At 36.0% G+C, this 21,412-nt stretch overlaps 1 protein-coding gene and 1 non-coding gene across 3 annotated transcripts in view; both read right to left on the bottom strand.

Moving 5' to 3' along the window:
* EML4 (EMAP like 4) overlaps positions 1 to 21,412 on the bottom strand; it is a 156,264-nt gene that overhangs the window by 100,541 nt on the left and 34,311 nt on the right. The gene's annotated exons all lie outside the window — the stretch shown is intronic.
* LOC132022901 (U6 spliceosomal RNA) lies at positions 1,164 to 1,272 on the bottom strand. The gene has a single exon (XR_009405789.1). It is a non-coding gene; the product is annotated as a U6 spliceosomal RNA (small nuclear RNA).

Here is a 21,412-nt window from a genome sequence, read left to right as displayed (position 1 = left end):
ATAAAAACAATATACCCCAAATATTTTTGTTACTGCTCTCATAGTTTTAGAGATTTAGCCCAATCAAGAGGTTAGATATTTATGCACTGCAAGGCCTCAACCCAGGACTCCAGACAACCTTATTTCACTAGAATTTTCCTTTTATGAGTAAATAAGCTAAAATGTCTATATCTCTCATAAAACAAAACAAAACCTACTTGATTTCCCTCCCTGAATACTCAGACTAACTCAGTGTTTCTTTGTGTATTTAGTCCTGAACTCACTCATTCACATTTTCTTTCTCCCTCTTCCCCCTGCCACCTATGCCTCCTGATAAATCATCAGCCCTTGGCAGAAAATATTATATCTGTCTTGCTTTAGGAAAAATATTCTCCATCTGGGACACTTGAGTGGCTCAGTGTGGTTAAGCCTCTGCCTTCAGCTCAGGTCATGATCTAAGGGTCCTGGATTGAGCCCCGAATCAGGCTCTCTGCTCAGTGGGGAGCCTTGTTCCCCCCTTGTCTCTGCCTGCCTCTGCCTACTTGTGATCTCTCTCTCTCTCTGTCAAATAAATAAATAAAATATTATTTTAAAACAATTCTCCATCTAAATCTTCATTAACAATATTGTTCTTGGCATATGAAGTTCATATGTAACTAAAAACTTAAATTTAATATGCAAATAATGGTTAAGAATATAGGGTTGGGGGTGCCTGGGTGGCTCAGGTCATGATCTCAAGTTCAGGGTCCTGGGACTGAAATCCTCATTGGGCTCCACGCTCAGCAGGAAATCTGTTTCTCCCTCTCCCTTTGTCCCCCACCCTAGCTTGAGATTTTAAGATTTTAAAATCTTAAAAAGTATATAGATAGATAGAACTGGATTTAGACTAACCGGATTCAAACACTGGCTTCACCATTTACTAACTGTACAACTCTGGTCAAATTTCTTAACTTCTCCACACCTCAGTCTCTTCGTCTTTAAAATGAGACTAAGAGCACCTAACATAGAAAACCACACAGAATTAGCTAAATCATTAAAAAGCATTTAAAAATGATAGCAAAATAGTGAGTCTTATAAATGTCAGCTATTACTAAAATCATTAGTAATATTCAAAAATAAAGGCCTGGTAAACCCACACCTAGACTGCCTAAATTCTTTCTTTCTCTCTCTCTCTCTCCCTTTCTTCTTTTATGGAATGCTTCACGAATCTGCATGTCACCCTTCACAGGGGCCATGCTAATCTTCTCTGTACTATTCCAATTTTAATACTATATGTGCTGCTGAAGCGAGTACTATATTGCTTAAATTCTTAATGATCAGTAAGATTTGCAGTGTCAGGTACCTAAGCAGTAAAGATTTACTTGAAAGTCTCTGAAAAGTCAATAAAAGAGATGTTACATTATTTCACTAATCACTAATTCACCCAGTTCCATTTCATCAACAGAAAGTTAAAAAGACTAAGTTTTAATTAGCAGAAAATATTCAAAACAACACAAAGATACATATTATTTAGGGGTGCCTGGGTGGCTCAGTGGGTTCGGTCTCTGCCTTCGGCACAGGTCCTGATCTCAGGGTCCTGGGGGTCGAGCCCCACATCAGGCTCTCTGTTGAGCGGGGAGCCTGCTTCCCCCTCTCTCTGCCTGCCTCTCTGCCTACTTGTGATCTCTTTCTGTGTCAAATAAATAAAATCTTAAAATACATATATATATTATTTATTTGATAATCACTTCTAACATTTAGTGAACTTCTAATTATATGCTATTTGTTTTGGCATTTGAATAAGATGGTCTCCAAACCTAAAAAGCATGGAAGAATGGGGGAGCAAGAAATGTAAACAAATACAATAAAGTATAATATAACACTTGCCCTGACAGATTTATACAGAAAATAGTGGGACCCCAAAAAAGGAAGTCAGTCAATTTTTAATGGGAGGGGGAAAAATGAAAGTTCGGTCTGTGGAACAAGCAATTTGAAAAAAATACCGATGAGAATTTTTCTAAAGCAATGCAACTAGACAGCTATATAAACCTATAAACCATTAGGCAAAAATATAACTTCTAAATAATAAAATTAACCCAAACGATATGATTGTAAGCTACGTATTAAAATCTAAATAAGCTCTAAGTATATGATACTTTTAGTCTATTTTTAAAAGTAGGTAGCATCATTGCTTTAAAAACACCAAATTTTTAGCTTGCTGCAAAATATTTATTCATTCTACTTTTTACTGAATGATTGACCACTTTGTCAGGCACTATGTTAAATTCCAAGGACACAAATTCAATTTAGTTCTTCCCACTTCAAAAAGGAAGAATTTTTAAAGGCACAACTTGGAAAAAGATACTGCAACACACACAAGAAGTATATAAATACCAATAAGAAAAGATGTCGACCTGAAAAATGTAAAGATGATGAATAAGCAAGCTTCTTTGTAGGGAATGAGAGAGGATGGATCAACGTTACTAGCAATTAAAAATACAAGTTAAGGGCACCTGAGTGGCTCAGGGGGTTAAGTCTCTGCTTTTGGCTCGGGTCAGGATCCCAGGGTCCTGGGATCTAGGCCCGCGTCCGGCTCTCTGCTCAGCAGGGAATCTGCTTCCCTGCCCCCACCCCGCCTGCCTCTCTGCCTTCTTATGATCTCTCTCTCTCTCTCTGTCAAATAAATAAATAAAAAATCTTAAAAAAAAAAAAATACAAGTTAAGGGGCACCTGGGTGACTCGGTTAAATGCCCCATTCTTGATTTGACTCAGATCATGATCTCTTGGGACTGTGAGACAGAGTCCTGCGCTGGCTCCATGCTGCTTGGAATTCTCTTTCCTCTGCCCTTGCCCCTCTGCCCCAGCCTCACTCATGTGTACATGCTCTCTCTCAAAATAAATATATTTTTAAAGAAAGTACAAATTAAAATCACAAGCTATGATTTCATATCCCTTAAATAAACAAAAACTATAAATTCTGGCAATACCAAATGTTGGCATGGGAACTTTTATATATTTTGAAGGTAAGTGTACATTAATAAACTACCTGAAAGAATAATCCAGTGAGATTTATTAAATATTAAGGTACATCTTCTCAAAGGATAGGAAAGTTTTACTGACAAAAGTAATTTTTATTAGTAAGGCAGAGACAGTCTTCTCCATAATCAGTGGTGCATTAATTTTATAACTCTATTTCTCCATGGTTACAGAAAGAGAATAAGAAGGAGAAAATAAGGAAGTTAACTTTAAATTTTTATTTAGTGCCAAATTGGGAGAATTCAGCATTTCATGGTACTTTATTTTTTAAGATTTTTTTTTTTTTTAAGATTTTATTTATTTATTTGAGAGAGAGACAGTGAGAGAGAGCATGAGCGAGGAGAAGGTCAGAGGGAGAAGCAGACTCCCCATGGAGCTGAGAGCCCGATGTGGGACTCGATCCCAGGACTCCGGGATCATGACCTGAGCCGAAGGCAGTTGTCCAACCAACTGAGCCACCCAGGCGTCCCATAAGATTTTTTTTTAAAGATTATTTATTTATTTGTGAGAGAGAGGGAGAGAGAGGGAGAGAAAGCGAGCAAGCACAAGTAGGCAGAGTGGCAGGCAGAGGTAGAGAGAGAAGCAGGCTCCTTGCTGGACAAGGAGCCCGATGCAGGACTTGATGCCAGAACCCTGGGATCATGACCTGAGCTGAACGCAATGGCTTAACCGACTGAGTCACCCAGGTGTCCCTCATGGTACTTTTTGATTCGAGATCTTTGCTTATCTATAGTGATGGTCCTCAAGCAGATAGATATGATACAGATCTACAATGAAGAATAGAAACATACTTCAGAGAGAAAGTAAGGGACTAGTCAGAGTTCTAGGCGAGGACAGGTATGTTTACATCTTCAGAAAACCTTTCCTATTTCCACAATAAGGAATATTTTTTAATAAGTCAGTAACATGTTGTATTCAAAGGATTTGATATTGTTGGATAAGGAACTGAGACACAGAAAAAAAGATTATTTTCCAAGCTTCTACCATATACCCAACACTATATTAGGTATATGGTAGGTTAATGCAAAAATAATGCAAAAATAAAAAATAATGCAAAAATTTTTAAAATGCAAAAAAAAAAAGGGCGCCTGGGTGGCTCAGTGGGTTAAGCCTCTGACTTTGGCTCAGGTCATTATCTCAGGGTCCTGAGATCGAGCCCCACATCGGGCTCTCTGCTCAGCAGGGAGCCTGCTTCCCCGCCTCTCTGCCTGCTTGTCATCTCTGTCCATCAAAAAAATAAAAAAAATCTTTTTTTTAAAAAAGAAAAAAAAAAAAAAAAAAAGCAAACCAAAAGCATTAACATATGAGAAAGATAAATCAAGTTGAATTTATTGAAATCAAAGAAATTTATCACTTAAGAGAAAGTAAAATCATTCAGTTCAGCAGAGAGAAAGCATTTCATGAAATTTAATATCCATCAAAACAAAAACACTAAATAGAAGGGAACATTCTTTATCCGATTTAAAAAGGCACTATAACAGATCATATTTTCTGTGTCTCTCACTCTTGCTAGCTAGACACACACATACATTAACATATATATGTTGTTCTTACAATGACTGACAGATACTCCTTTCACCCTAAAGAAGAGTCTGCATTCCCTTCTCTTGTATCTGGGTGGGATCTGTAACTACTCCAACCCAAATATGGCAAAAGAAATGCTTTTATGACTTCTGAGATGAGGCTGTAAAAAGGATACAGCTTCTACCTGGCTTTCTCTGTCTTGGGAATGCTCGCTTTAGGAGAAACCAGCTACCATGCTGTGAAGCAGCTCATACTAGCCCATATGGTATACCACCTGGAAGGATTCAGATAGACAGGAAAGGAGGCTCCCTGCAAATAGCCAGCATCAACAACCAGACATACGAGGAAATGAGCCTTCAGATGGTTCCTTCCCTACGCCTTTGCATCTTGCAGTCAAGGCTTCAGACAACACAGAGCAGAGACAAGTGTTCCAACGGTGTGACCTATCTAAATTCCTAATCCACAGAACTATGACCATAATAAATGGTTGCTTTATGCCATTAAATTTTTAATGGATTATGTAGCCATAGTAAGTGCAACAGGCATATACCAAAAATTTTAAAACTACTCCATCATATTCAATGTTGAAATACTGAAAGCTTTCCTTTTCAGATAAGGAACAAAATAAACAAGGATATCTATTCTCACAACTTTTATTTTATACTGCCATCCTGCTCAGTTCAGTAAGACAAGATAAATAAAGATTAAAAAGAAATAAAACTATCATTCACAGACAATATGATTATGTATATAAAAACCCCCAGAATATATAGACAGCTGATTAGAATAGAGAGCACAAGGTTGATGGATATAGACCAGCACACAAAATCAACTATATTAAACTACCCTAGCAACAAAAAAGGGGGAAAAAAATGACTTTAAAAGATCATTATAAGAGCACTAAATTATATATATATATATATATGTGTATATATGTGTATATATATATACACACACACATATATATATAATACATATAATACACACACACACACCCATGTAATAAAAATGACAAAGCAATGTTCAAGATGTCTGCCCATAAAACTAGCAAATGTTGTTAGGAAAAATTAAGGACCTAAGTAATTAGGTAAATATACTGTGTTCACAGATTGAAGACTCAATGAAAATAAACCACTTTCACCCTGACTGAATGCAATATGGAAAAAATTCCAACACTTTGTGTGTGAGTATGCATAAATGCGTTCATTGCATGGAATGTGGTACCTTTATTCTAACTTATACAGAAAAATAAAAAGTCAAGAATAAGTAAAACCCTCTTGAACAAGAGGAAAAAGGTAGGCATACTCGCCCTACTAGGTATCAAGAGACTTACGATGAAACTATAGTAATTAAGACAAAGATAGACAATTAAGAACCATGGAACTGGAAAGAGAATCCAAAAAATAAACACACTCACATACAGACCAAAGGCAGTACTTTAGAGATCCAGGGAAACAAGACTCATGCCAGTAAATAACGCTGGGTCAAGTGGATCTCCATATATGCTGGAAAATGAAACTTGACACTTTCCTCACAGTATATACAAAAATTAATTCCAGGAGGACTACAGATGTAAATATGAAAGACAAAACCATAAAGCTTTTAGAAGATACTTTAACAAAATACAGAAATCACTACTGATAAAGGAAAAGATTAATAGTGGGACCAATCTTACAACTGAGAATGTGTACTCATAAAAAGATACCATTAAAAGTGAAAAGGCAAGCTGGAGTAGGAGAAAGTAGTTGGAACATAACGAATAAAAGAATTCATATGCTGAATATACAAATAATAGTTATAAATCAATTAGGAAAAGACAGTCACATACAAAAATGAGTAAAAGACCTGAAAAGGAACTTTCTACAAAAGAGGATATTCAACTGGCCAATATATGAAAAGGTGCTCAATCTTATTAGTAATCAAGAAAATGCAATTTGAAAACACAATAAATACACTACATATTCATTGGATAGCTTAGTTGGCAAAGATGTTGAACAACATGAAATCTTAGAACTCCTTGTGAACCGTATACTATACAGCTACTATGGAAAACTACCTGTCATTATTTATTAAAGTGGGATAAACACATTCCCTACAACTCAGCAATTCCAATTAAGATTACACTCAACAGAAATATGTACAGACATGTACCAAAAGATATGTACAGGAATCAGAGCAGTTTTAACAGTCAGACAGTAGAAACAAACCAAATCCATCAATATGAGAACAAATAAATTGTGGCATATTTATATAACAACATATCATTCAGCAATGACACTGAATCAACCATGCTACATAAAACATGGGTGAATCTCAATACTGAGCAAAGGAAACCAGGCACAAAAGAATATGTGCTTTATGATTCTACTTATATAAAGTACAAAAACACATACAACTATACAATATTGTCAAAAATTAAGATAGCAGGGGCGCCTGGGTGGCTCAGTGGGTTAAGCCTCTGCCTTCAGCTCATGATCTCAGGGTCCTGGGCTCGATCCCCACATCGGGCTCTCTGCTCAGCAGGGAGCCTGCTTTCCCCTCTCTCTGCCTGCCTTCTGCCTACTTGTAATCTTTCTCTATCAAATAAATAAATAAATAAAAATCTTTAAAAAAAATCAAGATAGCAGTTATTTTTGGAAATGTGAGAGGGGTAATAATTGGGAGCATAGGAAAGGGGCTCTTCTAGGGTGTTGGGTATGTTCGCTCTCTTGACCTGGATTATGATTACATGGGTTATATGGCAATAAAATGACTTTAAAAAACATTTGTTTTTTAATTTAAGACTGTATTTAGTTTATTTTTGAGAGAGAGAGAACAAGAACAAGCTTGGCGGGGGGTGGGGGGGACAATCAGACTCTGCTGAACGCAAATTCTGATGGGGCGCTTGTTCCCATGACCTAAGATCACTGCCCAAGCAGGAACCAAGAGTCAGATGCTCAACCAACTACATCACCTAGGTGCCCCTAAAAGGTTTTTAAATGTAAAGCTCATGTCTCTCTCTCTCTCTCTCTCTCTATATATATATAATACATATACTGTTGTGCTAGTTACGAACATTACAAATCCTATGTAAAAAATAGAAATTTGAAAAGTATGGATAAAAATGAATACCTTAGATATCTTCCTAATAACAGCAATTGCTTCATACTTTCACTAGTCTGTTGTGTGTCTGTGTGCTGGAAAATAACTGAAAATAGCATACTTACTTATATCTTCCAAGTGAACCAAGTATTTTAATCTTGTGGTTATAATTTTTTATTACTTTCACACATTCCCATATATTGCCTCATTTTCCAAGTGGGATTTAATCACCAAGATGCTTATTAATATTTGAATTTTAGGCAGGTCTAGAGTGGTGAATATTATTAAGACTTGACAAACTTTTTTGTTTTGGTAACTAAAAAGATTTTGGTTAATATTTTAAATCATAATATATATATTTTTAGAGAAAGATTCAAACATTTCAAACAAGTCTTCTAAGTAATTTTGATTTGGGGGAGATGATTTCTTATCAGACCTGAAGAGATCACTAATTTTAAACCTGTAATGTTTGAGCTTGAGCCTAAAATAAAAGATTTGCTGTGCCATTTTCTCTTCTCCTTTGTTTATTAACATAACTCTGGTTTCTTCAAAGAATTCTTTGTTAAGTCACCTATCTATTTTGTGAGAATCAGATAATATAATAAGCAAGCACACTTAACAGGGTACAGGTAATGCTAATATAATGCAGCACATGCAGAATGAATGAAAGAGGCCCACTGTAAATTGGGAACACCCAATCCACCTTAGGTGATAGCTGACTGACAGACTGAGGGAACATTTTAATCATTTTATTCAATGTTGGTAAGACATAATTTCTTTCATTTCATTTAAAAAGTAAATACAAAAATTCCAGTATTTTTTCATGCACTGCACCACCAATAAATCATCTTACACATTGCACTATGAAGACCCCTTCGAGGGCAGCAGGGAAATGGCCAGATCAAATGGGCAATTTAAGTAGCTCATACCCTGGTGGCTAAATGGAGGAATGAACTTAAGGCAAAGGAAACTGCTGAAAGATCAGAGTAGAAGCTAAGAAATAGCTAAGAGGTTAGAACTGTGCAGATCAGACGTAATGGTAGCCTAAATAAGGCAGTGGCAATATAAGTAAAGGGATAAAATATCTTTCTGCCAGTGGTAGAGCTAATGGATGGCTTTATCCTCCCCATTCCTTATCTCAATCAAATCAGCCTCTTTATTCAAGATACCCAAAAAGCAATTTTTTTCAATTAACTATATATATTTGATATGGACAACGGATATTTTTTCAATTCTGTGTGACAAATGCATATATTAATAAGATTTTTAGACAATTTTGCTGCTCTGAATGACCTATAATATACCGCATAAGGGAAAATACTGCGATCACTGAAAAACAGCTTCAAAACATAGCTTCAAAACATCCCTCACCCACCCCCAAACCACACACAAATTGCCACCCCTAAGCCCTTCTTATATAGAAATTTTGAAGCAGCTCCCCCTGGCCACAAAGAAATTTCAAATGCTCCTGTATCAAAGCAAAACAAAACCCCAAACACATAAACATACATATGATTTTTTAAAAAACTTTATGTTAAATGCAATCTATCATTTTTTAATTCGTGAAAAGTTAAGAGAAAAATCAAATACAAAAACTAAAACAGGTTAAAGGTTTGCAGAACTTGGAGATTTTTATAGAAGGCCTTTTCAAAAGATATTCATCTATTTCTTTTCTTTTCTTTTTTAATTTACTTATTTGACAGAAAGAGACACAGCAAGAGAGGGAACACAAGAAGGGGGAGTGGGAGAGGGAGAAGCAGGCTTCCCACTAGAGCAGGGAGCCCAATGTGGGGCGGGCTCAATCCCAGGACCCTGGGATCAATCATGACCTGGGCCTAAGGCAGACGCTTAATGACTGAGCCACCCAGGTGCCCCAAAAGGTTTTCATCTATTTTCTTATGAAAAGGGGCACTTCATATAATTAATCAATTCAAGATCTACAACTAAACTTATTCTTAGCTTCAGAATTCACCCTTCTAAGTTTATTGTGAGTTCCTCACTGTCAAGAGCCATCATTGTTTAGATGTCACTGATAAACTAGGCAAATATGTCTCAGTAAATTTTTAGGAATACATATAACAAACATTACCCAAATGTATTATATCTCTATTAAAATTTTTCTTTGACTTTGAAAAGAAAAAGAAGAAATCATTACCATCCCATAAATTGAAATCCAAAACTCAAATATTCTTACTGTCAAATAAAGCATCCCCAAAATTTAAAGAACCACCCATGTACTTCTAGTATGGAATTTTACTGTGCTGTCTGAATAGGAACCAAGTATGAAAGGCTGACACCAAAGTAAATATGATGGGACAAATATAATTCTCTTTTTCTCCAGCCTTCTATTCTCTTCAGACCAATTCTCTTCAACCATTTATGAGGAGGATTACTACTTGAGATTACAAGTAGTAATCTCAAGTGTAGAATACATGGGATGTCCTGAAGCCCACTATATAGAAGATGGTATAATCTGGATCACTTCAGATCTTAGACCCATAAAGTAATCCCACGATCAACCTAACATTCTAGTAATTTTCCAAAAAATGGGATAAACAGACCCCAGATAAAATTTCCCAGGTCTTTCCCAAAGTAACTCTACATATTCAAAATTCAAATCAAACCCAGACCATTTTTTCATTTCATTTGGCCATAATATTTGTTGGTACATCTGATACTTGGGTATATATTCCCAACAATGAAGGTCAAGCAATACCTAACTGCTAATTAAGACAATGTATATATGCACACACAAACACGACCAAACATACAGAACTATATTTTAAGACTCCCCAGAGAGCTTTTTTTTTTTTTTCATGAGCAGAAAGCTCTGTTTAGGTCTGTATTATGTAAATAACTTAATTCAAGCACAGTGAAGCCTAAAAGACAAATGTTAGCTTTCAAGTATCTATAGTTACTACATGAAAAATAGTAACCATCTGCTCCCACAGAGGGCCAAACAAGATGAAATATACTCCATGTATTAAATGAAGAATGCAGGTTAGATAAGTTTGTTCGTATGTGTGTGTGTGTATATATATATATATATATATACACATACATACATACATACATACATACATACACAGAGAGAGAGAGAGAGAAAGAAAAGGTTAATTCTAGTTAGAATGAATCTTGACAATCAAGAACTGCTTTCTCTAAAAAATCGAATAAAACAATACACTCAACTGCCTTGATGGGTTCAGTAGAATCTCGTATCAGTGTAGGAGGACTCAAAAAACTATCTTCTGTAAGACTGTATCCCTACAATTACAGAATTCAATTTGTTTGAACTAGCCTATCTAATTAGCTAATTATGCTAAAGCTAGGAGAAAAAGTTAAAAATACCACATACATAAGTATACATTGTATTACCAAGTGGTAATGTACTGCATATTGCTTCTTAGAGTTCACAGAAGTTCCACAACAAACAGGAGTAAAATTCAGAGTAAATACACATATCTAGTCCTTGTACTTGATATCAAAGGTTTATAATATGCTTAAAATTGCAGGTAAACCATAAATAAGAAATTTACTCAACCCAAGTCACAGAATACCTGTCAGAATGCTGGTGGTAAAAATGAAAATTTACATGACAAAAATGTTTCATCAAAGCTGAAACTACAGTTTTTCCTCTATCTATTCCTGATGCAGAACTAAAGTCAGTTTTTTATTCCTTCCAACTTCTCTTCAGTTTCATCAATTTCAACTCTTAAGGTTATATTAGCAGGGTGGGATAAACTTTAAATACGGCCAATTTCAGGCATAAGTAATAACATGTCACTGGGTTCATTAGCTTTCCTTAGTTGGAAAACAACTTAGTTGTCCAATATGGCATGGCTAAAAACAGTGGTCCAAAAACAAACCAATTAATTAATAGTTAATTATTATAATCTAAATACTGCACATATTTTTGAAAATCTTGGCAAACTATATATACTAGCAAGTATAAAAATATATGAAATGGAAAAAGAACAGGAAACATATTAACGGTTATACTTACGCTGGAATTGTGGACGATTGTTTTTATAATTTAAAAAAGCGGGGGCGGGGGGGTGCCTGGGTGGCTCAGTGGGTTAAGGCTTCTGCCTTCGGCTCAGGTCATGGTCCCAGGGTCCAGGATCAAGCCCCACATCAGGTTCTCTGCTCAACGGGGAGCCTTCTTCCCCCCTCTCTCTGCCTGCTTCTCTGCCTACTTGTGATCTCTATCTGTCAAATAAATAAATTTTTTTAAAAATCTTTATAATTAAAAAAAATAAAAGATTTCTCTTTTCCTCTAAAGATCTGAGACTATAGCCAAAGTTTGGCTGGATATGTGACAAAGCAGGTTGAAAAGTTCCCAACAGGTACGTTTTCAGAGAGAAGATACAATAATAGACATTCTTTATATTTTCTGATTATCCTCCAAAGTAAAAGGATCAGAAGGAGAAATAATTTAAATCTGTATCTGATTATCTGCAACTTAGTTTTTAAAAAAAAGAACTTAATTAATTTGAGAGAGAGTGAGTGAGCATGAGCAGGGGGGAGGGGCAAAGGAAGAAGGAGAAGTAGATTCCCTGCTAAGCAGGGAGCCCCAATGTGGGGCTTGATCCCAGGGTCCTGGGATCATGACCTGAGCTGAAGGCAGAGGCTTAACTGACAGAGCCACCCAGGAGTCCCTGCAACTTACTTTTGAACTCATCAGAAAATAAGACATATTGATAAATAAAGATGGGATAACCTAACTATAGGAAAATGTTAATTACAGAATCTAAGTGATGGATACATAGGTGTTCACTGTTCTTTCATCTTTTCTGTAGAGTAAACCTTTTTCTTAATAAAACAGAAAAACTACCTGAGGTAGACAAAATTCTCGAGGAAAAGATAAATTGCAGAGTACTCTGGAAGCTTTATAAGGAAATAAAAATATTACAGTAGCTGAGTTTTATGAAAAATCAGCTTAAATTATATGATTTTAATACTGTTGTTTTAAAAAATTAAATTTTATATATACTGTGTGAAGTTACAGATTTTTAGATCCTATAGTGTGGCTATTCTACAAAGTTGCCCACCCCCCCATCCCCATGCCATCCCCTGCAGTATTCATGGCCTGGAGTAGCTCTCTCCTTTGAATCTGGTCTGGCTCCATGTCTTGCTTTCAAACAACAAATGTTGTAGAACTTTCAAGACTAGATATTAATAAGTCTTGCAGATTCGAAGACTCTGGTTTCTTTCTTTAGAAGTACTAAACTGCCATTTTAGAAATTTAACCACTCTAAACCAACATGCTGGAGAGGCCACATATACGTGCTCAGTTTGACAGTCCCAGCTAAGCCCAGCCTGTCAGTCTTCCAGAAATCTACCAGACATGTAAATAAAACTGTCTGACCTTCTAGTTGAGTATCACCAAGTGACATTATGGAGAAGAACTGCCTTATTAAAGCTCTACCCAAATTTCTGACCCACAGTATTGGCAAGACAGAACAACATGATTGTTGTTTTAAGCCACTAAATTTTGGGTATTTTTTAAAAAACAGAATTAATGAGGAATCTTGAACAGTAACTATTTAGTCCAAACCTTCATTTTAAAAAACTGATCCATTCTCAATAAACTGAAAAATAAAAAAGAACTCTAGGGGTACCAGTCAGTTAAGCATCCAACTCAGCTCAGGTCATGATCTCGGGGTCTTGAGACTGAGTCCCTTGTCAAGCTCTGGGCTACTGAGCCTGGAACTTGCTTGGGATTCTATCTCTCCCTGCACTGCCCCTCCACCCCCAATCTAAACTCTAGGCTTAGCAGGCAAGAATAAAAAGATAAAGGAAAAGCCTACATAAGAATATCTCTGCCTAGCTATTCAAATATATAAACCCCAGCATATATTAAAAACTCAACTAAGTAATAAATAGCAGACCATTTCTTAAACCATTATTTTTTTTACACATTGGACAATATTTATAGAAGAGTAAATGTGTTAGATATAATTTTTGCTATTTAGTTTATACTGAATCTACTGTTTGACATTCTGTTAATGATCTGTGATTCCCACCTAAGTTGCTGTTTTAATAAAGAGGTAATAGAGAAGGAACTCAACCTAAGAAGAGAAAATGTTATAAGCCTCTACAGTTTGGTTTTCATGGACTCATTTGGAAAAAATTCACGGATCACAAATTTGTGTGTGTTACCTACCACTTAACGCGATACTTGATGTAGGCAAAAAAAACAAAAACAGGGGGGTCTGGGTGGCTCAGTGGATTAAGCCGCTGCCTTCGGCTCAGGTCATGATCTCAGTGTCCTGGGATCGAGCCCCGCATTGGGCCCACTGCTCAGCGGGGAGCCTGCTTCCCCCTCTATCTCTGCCTGCCTCTGCCTACTTGTGATCTCTCTCTCTGTCAAATAAAATAAATAAAATCTAAAAACAAAAACAAACAAAAACCCACCAAAGTCTGTGACTATACACAAAATAGGCACTTGATAAATGTTCATAGAATATTAAAAATCCTACATATTCAGCTTATAATTGTGTGAGAGAACCTTAAATTGGTGATCTAAAGTCATCAATACCCTTAATTTTATAGTAGTTTTAAGAAAATATGGGGCACCTGGGTGGCTCAGTGGGTTAAGCCTCTGCCTTCGGCTCAGGTCATGATCTCAGGGTTCTGGAATCGAGCCCCCATCGGGCTCTCTGCTCAGCAGGAAGTCTTCTTCCCCCCCCCCCCCCCCGCCTCTGCCTTTCTCTCTGCCTACCTGTGATCTCTTTCTCTCTCTGTGTTAAATAAATAAATAAAATTTTTTAAAAAGAAAAGGATAAGTACTTTCTAATTGTAAAATATGAATTTAAAAGTTCAATTCTCACATCTGTCATAAAACTAAAAATTTAGACAGTATTAAATTATCAATCACCCTTATCCATCTTTTCTTTTAAAATGCTTCTAGAATTTTTTTCATGCTAATAAAATGATCAAACTATTCTTTTCTTCCAGTAAAGACAGCAAGGCAAGTTTCAAGAGAACAGGGAGACAGTAAGTTAATTAATTAACTAAATTAAATAAATTAACTAAAGGAGACAGTAAGTTAAATTAACTAAAGCATCATTAACTTGAAGCATCTATTTGTAACTTAAATTTCATAGTTTCAATAAGGAAGTATATAACCTTCTTGGAATGGTTATATATACTTGGAAATACCTAATAACATTTTTATTTGCACATTTTTAAAAAATGCTTTTATTGGGGCGCCTGGGTGGCTCAGTGGGTTAAAGCCTCTGCCTTCGGCTCAGGTCATGATCTCAGGCTCCTGGGACGGAGCCCCGTGTCGGGCTCTTTGCTCAGCAGGGAGCCTGCTTCCTCCTCTCTCTCTCTGCCTGCCTCTCTGCCTACTTGTCATCTCTGTCTGTCAAATAAATAAATAAAATGTTTAAAAGGAAAACCGCTTTTATTTATTTGAGAGAGAGATAGCGAGAGAGAGAGCACAAGCGGGCAGGGTGGGGGTGGCATTGTGGGAGAAGCAGGCTCCCTGCTCAGCAATGCTGAGATGCAGGGTTCAATCTCAGGACCCTGGGATCATGACCTCAGAGCCAAAGGCAGATGCTTAACCAATTGAGCCACCCAGGCACCCCTATTTGCTAGACCTGTCAAAATTAAAACACCTTCATGCACGTCATATATAAAGAAGGGACTGTAAACTTTATTACAAAAGTCAAAGGACATTTATCCATTGGTTCTGATACTTTCAAACTATTCCAGTTAATATCGATGCAAGACTCCACCAAAGCCAACTTCCTCACTGTTCTGCAGGTAATGCTGACTCAGTTCACTTTGTGGTCTGAAACGACTTCACCACCTTCAGGCCCCCACTACAGGTCTCACCTCAAAGAAGCTCTTACTTTTATTGAACACTGAACTTTTTCCTTCCTTAACTCTCATAAGCCTTACCTCCATCATGGCAGTACTTAATATCCAATGGTATATTACTGACTTTTTTTTTCATGTTCTTATAGACTGTTGACCAAATCTGACTGTAAGCCTCTTCATGATAGACACTATTTCATACTTTTCAATCTCCCTCAGTATGTACTATGGTAGGTACACCAAGCACATTATAGACATCCCAATAAATGTTGAAGTGAATACTAAAAAAGTTATACTGTAGTTATGAAAAAAGCAGCATGCTCTAATGTATGAAGTACATTAGGTTATGAAAGACAGAAGTTTACATGGCCTCCTTTTAATTACTTCAAGGAGAAAGTCTGAGTTTTTTAATACCTAACACTGTCCCAATATTTAAACATAACTGATTTTTAAGATAAACCTAAGAATTCTCCTTAACATGACTTTCTATCTACTGAATGATATAAAATCTTATTTTAAAATAAACTTGTCTAAAAACTAGATCATCTTAAAGTGCTAGAAAGTAAAGAAGTTCTCAAAAAAAGTGATAGGGCTATGTCAAAAGGACACAGAAACCAACTGAAAGAGCTCCCAATGGCCAAAGGTGGAACAATCTAAGCAACAAAATTAAGTAGTATTGTATTGTAACCCAAATTATGAGACAAATACCCACAAATCCACACTGATATAAATGACTGAATATATTAAGTAATGGGGGAGAACAGATAAATCTCCTGTGAAGAATTCCACGTAAATTATGCAGACACACTGCCTTCAAAGAGGTGGAGCATAACTCCCCATTCCTTAAGTGTGCATAATGACTTCCTTCCAAGTGGAGGATGGAGAGGAGTGTGGGTGGAGAGGAGTAATTTCACAGTAGAGAAGTCTGAGAAGTATTACTTCAGCCAGGTGACTGGGGTCAATATCAAGTTACAACGTATCAAGTTATCATGTTACTACTATATACATAATGTGCACCCAATATATATGTATATGTAACTACATATGATGTTATGAAAATGGTACTTTGTCTTTGGGCCTTCCTCTCCCAATCCATAACCTCAGTCTAATCATGAAAAACATCAGACAAATTCCAAATAGGGACAACCTATGACATACCTAACCACTACTCTTCAAAACTGTCAAGGTCATCAAAAACAAGAAAAAACTGAGAAACTGTTAGAGCCAAGAAGAGCCTAAGTACATATGATAACTGGGTGGGATCCTGGAACAGAAAAAGGACGTTAGATAAAAACTAAAGAAATCTGATAAACTATGGACTTTAGTTAGTAATAATATACCAATATTGACTGTTAATTTTAACAAGTGTATCATACTGATATGTTAATAATGGGAAGAGCTCTGAGGGAGTGAAGGGGAAACATGGGAACTCTTGTACTACTCAATTTTCTGTAAATTAAAAACTAATAGCCTATTAGTTAAAAAGGTCATTCTAAATTATTAAATAAAATAGTACAGTTTGCAGGAGAATGGGAAAAATCATGACGGTAGTACTCAAATGACTGAAGTTTAGAAAACAAACACTTATGAAGAAACATTTTGGAAAAGGCTCACAAGACTTTCACAAGGTCCAATCAATTCATTACATCATCCCTAAAATGGAAAGAATATACCTACATCACAAGAGTGTTGTGAGGATTTAATGAGATCATGAATAACTGCTTTATTAATTATATAGCCCTATACAAATGTCAATCATTGCAAAAAGGAATATAACACATTCTTTTGGAGAAAAAGATGGGTGGGGCGCCTGGGTGGCTCAGTCATTAAGCGTCTGCCTTGGCTCAGGTCATGATCCCATGAGCCCCACATCAGGCTCCCTGCTCTGCAAGCCTGCTTCTCCCTCTTCCTCTTCCATTGCCTGCTGCTTCCCCTGCTGTGCTCTCTCTCTCTGTCAAATAAATAAATAAAATCTTAAAAAAAAGAGAGAGAGATGGGTGTTGAAGGAAAGTTAAGTACTATTCTGCTTTGCAGTATTTGTATAAAAGAAAAGAGACACATAAAAAGTGAGTGTAAGTGTCTAAAATTGCTTCATGTTTTTACCTATGGAGAGCCTTGAATTTCCAAATAACTGCTTTTAATATCATATTAGTGATATTTTATTATTGTAATTTCTCTTTTTACAATCATATCATAATAAAGAAGTATTTTAAGTAATTAAGAAAAAGAAGTAAGATTAAACTCTAGTGCCTGGGAACAGACACTTAGGGGATAAAACCATAGCGGGGGGGAAAAGGAAGTGATTACAGTAGTTTCCCTCTTATCTGAAGTTTCAGTTACTACAGTCAACCACGATCTGAAATACTAAATGGAACATTCCAGAAATAAACAATTCATAAGTTTTAAATTATGTGCCATTCTGAGTAGCCTGATGAAATCTCAGACCGCCTCACTTGGACCAGCCAGGAATGAGAATCATTCCTTCAACCAGCATATCCATGCTATACACATGCTACCCGCCTATTAGTCACATATCATAGGTATGTGTATACAAGAAAAAAACATAGCATATACATGGTTTGGTACTATTCGTGGTTTCAGGCATCCACTGGGAGTCTTGAAACCTATCCCCTGAAGACAAAGAACTACTCAACTACAAAGTCAGGATGGATCATTTTGGAGGGATGAGACTGTGACTGGGACAGGCATTATGTAGGAGCTTCTGGAGTGGCTAACAAAGTTCTATTTCTTGTTCTGGATTGAGATTACAGGGGCGCCCACTTCATAATAATTTACTAAGCTATACATTTCTCTGTGTGTGTGTGTGTGTTATCTGTTTTAGCTTTATAATAAAAAGTGGGGGGAAAAGAGAAAGGAAATAGCCTTCCAAAACAAATATATTGTAAAAAGAACATTTAACAATCCAAATACAAAATCTTACATAGAAATCTTAGTTCTTTTATTATAGAAATCAGTACCTCAAAAAATCCTTGGTTCCAAATGATGTGAGACAAAACTACTTACGCTTCAAAACAAGTATAAAAATGAATGTTTACCTCAAAATCTGAATCTCCACTCTGTCATTTACTAACCTTTATATTCTTAAATCATAAACTTTCTATTCAGAAGATAAAATAAGATCTCCCTCCCAAGGTGAGTGAGAAGAATAATGGAATAAATACAAACATGGATCAAAAACCAAAGTGGTAAACAAATTAATTTTTATCTGTCCACTGAAGAGATGAACCAGAAAATCTGAATTGCCATCACATAGCAGGCTCTTGCATACTACTATCTCACTTCAGAAGCTGTCAAAACTCATTTCCAAAGGACTCTCTATTACAAATTGGTATTGCAACATTTAAGTTAGGGAAAAGCCTCCTGCAAACAAGATAATATATGATTGCCTAAAACACAGAATAACTAGAAAATGAGTAAGTCATCAGGAAAGCAAAGGTGAATTTACAATTTGTTTTATATATTGTGTCAAACTGAGAGAACTCATTTTTCAACTTCAACCAATCAGAACTGAGTCAGTAACTAGAAAATGACCAAAAAAGAACCTGTCATAGTCAAAACTTAAACCATAAAGTACTAAATTCAAAAATCACTTAATTTCAGGAAGGTTCCTCCAGCCCTTGATTAGAACTGTGTACTAACCAAAGTAATGTTTTTCCAATTCAGAGAAAATGGAAAGCAATAAATTAAAAAGTGATTCAGGTGAAGCTACAGTAAACAAGATCTGACCAATAAGAAAACAACTATTTTTCAAAAGAACAAAATGTCAAAGAGCATAGGGTCCAAGATCTTTCCATGCAGAAGCAAACAACCCTAATACATTTCAATCACCCTTGAGATAATTGTATTACTTATGTGAAAATTAGTTATACCTGATATTTTTATATTATTATGTATTTCGAGGTTGTATGTTTATACATATATTTAGTTACATATATTTTTAAAGTGTTGGTTATGTGTGACTATTACTCATATAAAAATTTCACAAATCATGTATATTATACGTGATATTATCAGGAAGTGTTATATACCCCAACTCAAAAATAGTTATTTCTTTTTAGAATGTGATCAATAATCATGTGTTTACATTATTTTTACATAACCATACTGAAAAATAGCAATAAACATATAGCTAATGTGTATGAACATTTATTCAGTGCTACGGGTAGCCTGATTTAATCTTCACAAATTTAGAATTATATAAAACCATATGAAACTGCCAATATACAACTGATTTTTACCTACAAAAATGGTATTTAAATTATCTGCATATTACAGATGTATAAATTAACCAAAAAGAGGTTAAGCCAAAGATTACATAACTAATAAATGGTAGCTTTGTAATTTGAACCTTGGCCTGCCTTGTCTTTTCTTTTCCTTATTTTTTTTTTTAATTCCTGGGAGTACAGCCTACAGTTCTTTTTTCCCCCCAAATCATCTTAGTGATTCTGTCATTTAGTACCATGTAATAAATTCTTTCTGCTCAAACTAGCTAGAAAAGATCCTAAGTTTCTGCAACTAAATGTGATAAATAATGGTTCTATTTTTCCCAAACATAATTCATTAACTAATCCATCCTCTTCCCATTAGTTCAAAATATAACCTTCATCATAAGCCAAATACTTTATATATTTGAGTCTGTTCTTTTTAAAAATATTTCCGTGTTTATTCAACTGCCAACACCACACTTTTTTTTTTTTTTAAGATTTTATTTTTATTTATTCGACAGAGAGAGATCACAAGTAGGCAGAGAGGCAGGCAGAGAGAGAGGAGGAAGCAGGCTCCCCGCTGAGCAGAGAGCCCGATGCGGGACTCGATCCCAGGACCCTGAGATCATGACCTGAGCCGAAGGCAGCGGCTTAACCCACTGAGCCACCCAGGCGCCCAACACCACACTTTTTTAATTATTATAACTTTATAGTAATTGTTAGTATGTGTTTGGATAAATGCCCAGGCCTGTCTTGATCACTGTTCTATTCAAACTCACCAGTGACTATTACAATTCACTGTGAGGATTCAAATTTTATTATTTGCCAAATTAAACAGAAGTTGATATCCCTCAAGTTAACGCAGGTAATACCCTCAACTGTTTCTTATATTAAACAGCTCCACCATCGGCAAGCCCTTAGGCTCTATTAAGAAAAAGAACCACTTTACTCAAATGATCAGAGAAACCATGACAAATAACAGAACAAACACCTACCATGTGCTTCTTATATCATGCACTCTAAGGACACATCACTCAGTATATGCGCCAAGACTACATTTCCTAAATCTAATCATGATGAAGAATCAGACAAAGCCACGTTGACAGACATCCTACAAAATAAATCCTCAAAAATGTTAATGCCATAAAAGGAAGAAAAAAAAAGAGGACTCAGGAATGGTTCAGTTCAAGATTAAGGAAAGCAAGAAGACTAAAGAAACAAAAACTTAGGGGCGCCTGGGTGGCTCAGATGGTTAAGCATCTGCCTTTGGCTCTCATGATCTCCAGGTCCTGGGATTGAGCCCCACATCAGGCTCCCTGCTCAGTGGGGAATCTGCTTCTCCTCTCCCTCTGCCTTTCCCCGGGCTTGTGCTCTCCTTCTCTCCCTGCCCCCCAATCGCTGTTTCTGTCTCTCAAATGAATAAATACAATCTTAAAAAAATAAATAAATAAACTTAAATGCAGTGCATGATCTTGAATTGGAACAGGAAAAAAATGCTATATGGAATAAACTGGTGAAATTTTAATAATGTCTACAGATTTAAAAATAATATAGTAATGTTTATTTCCCAATTTTGATCGCTATACTATAGGTGTGTAAGTGAATGCCCTTATTTTTAGGAAATGCACAATGAGGTACTTAGGGATGTATTTGCAACTTCCTTTCAAATGGTTCAGTAGGAAAAATATCTATGTAGAGAAAGAACAAAAGAGCATACATGGCATAACATTAACAACCATGAGAATAAAGAATATTCAGGA

Source organism: Mustela nigripes, chromosome 7 (assembly GCF_022355385.1).
Source record: "Mustela nigripes isolate SB6536 chromosome 7, MUSNIG.SB6536, whole genome shotgun sequence".
In the NCBI taxonomy this organism is placed as follows: domain Eukaryota; kingdom Metazoa; phylum Chordata; class Mammalia; order Carnivora; family Mustelidae; genus Mustela; species Mustela nigripes.
This window is presented reverse-complemented; position numbering and strand designations above follow the sequence as displayed.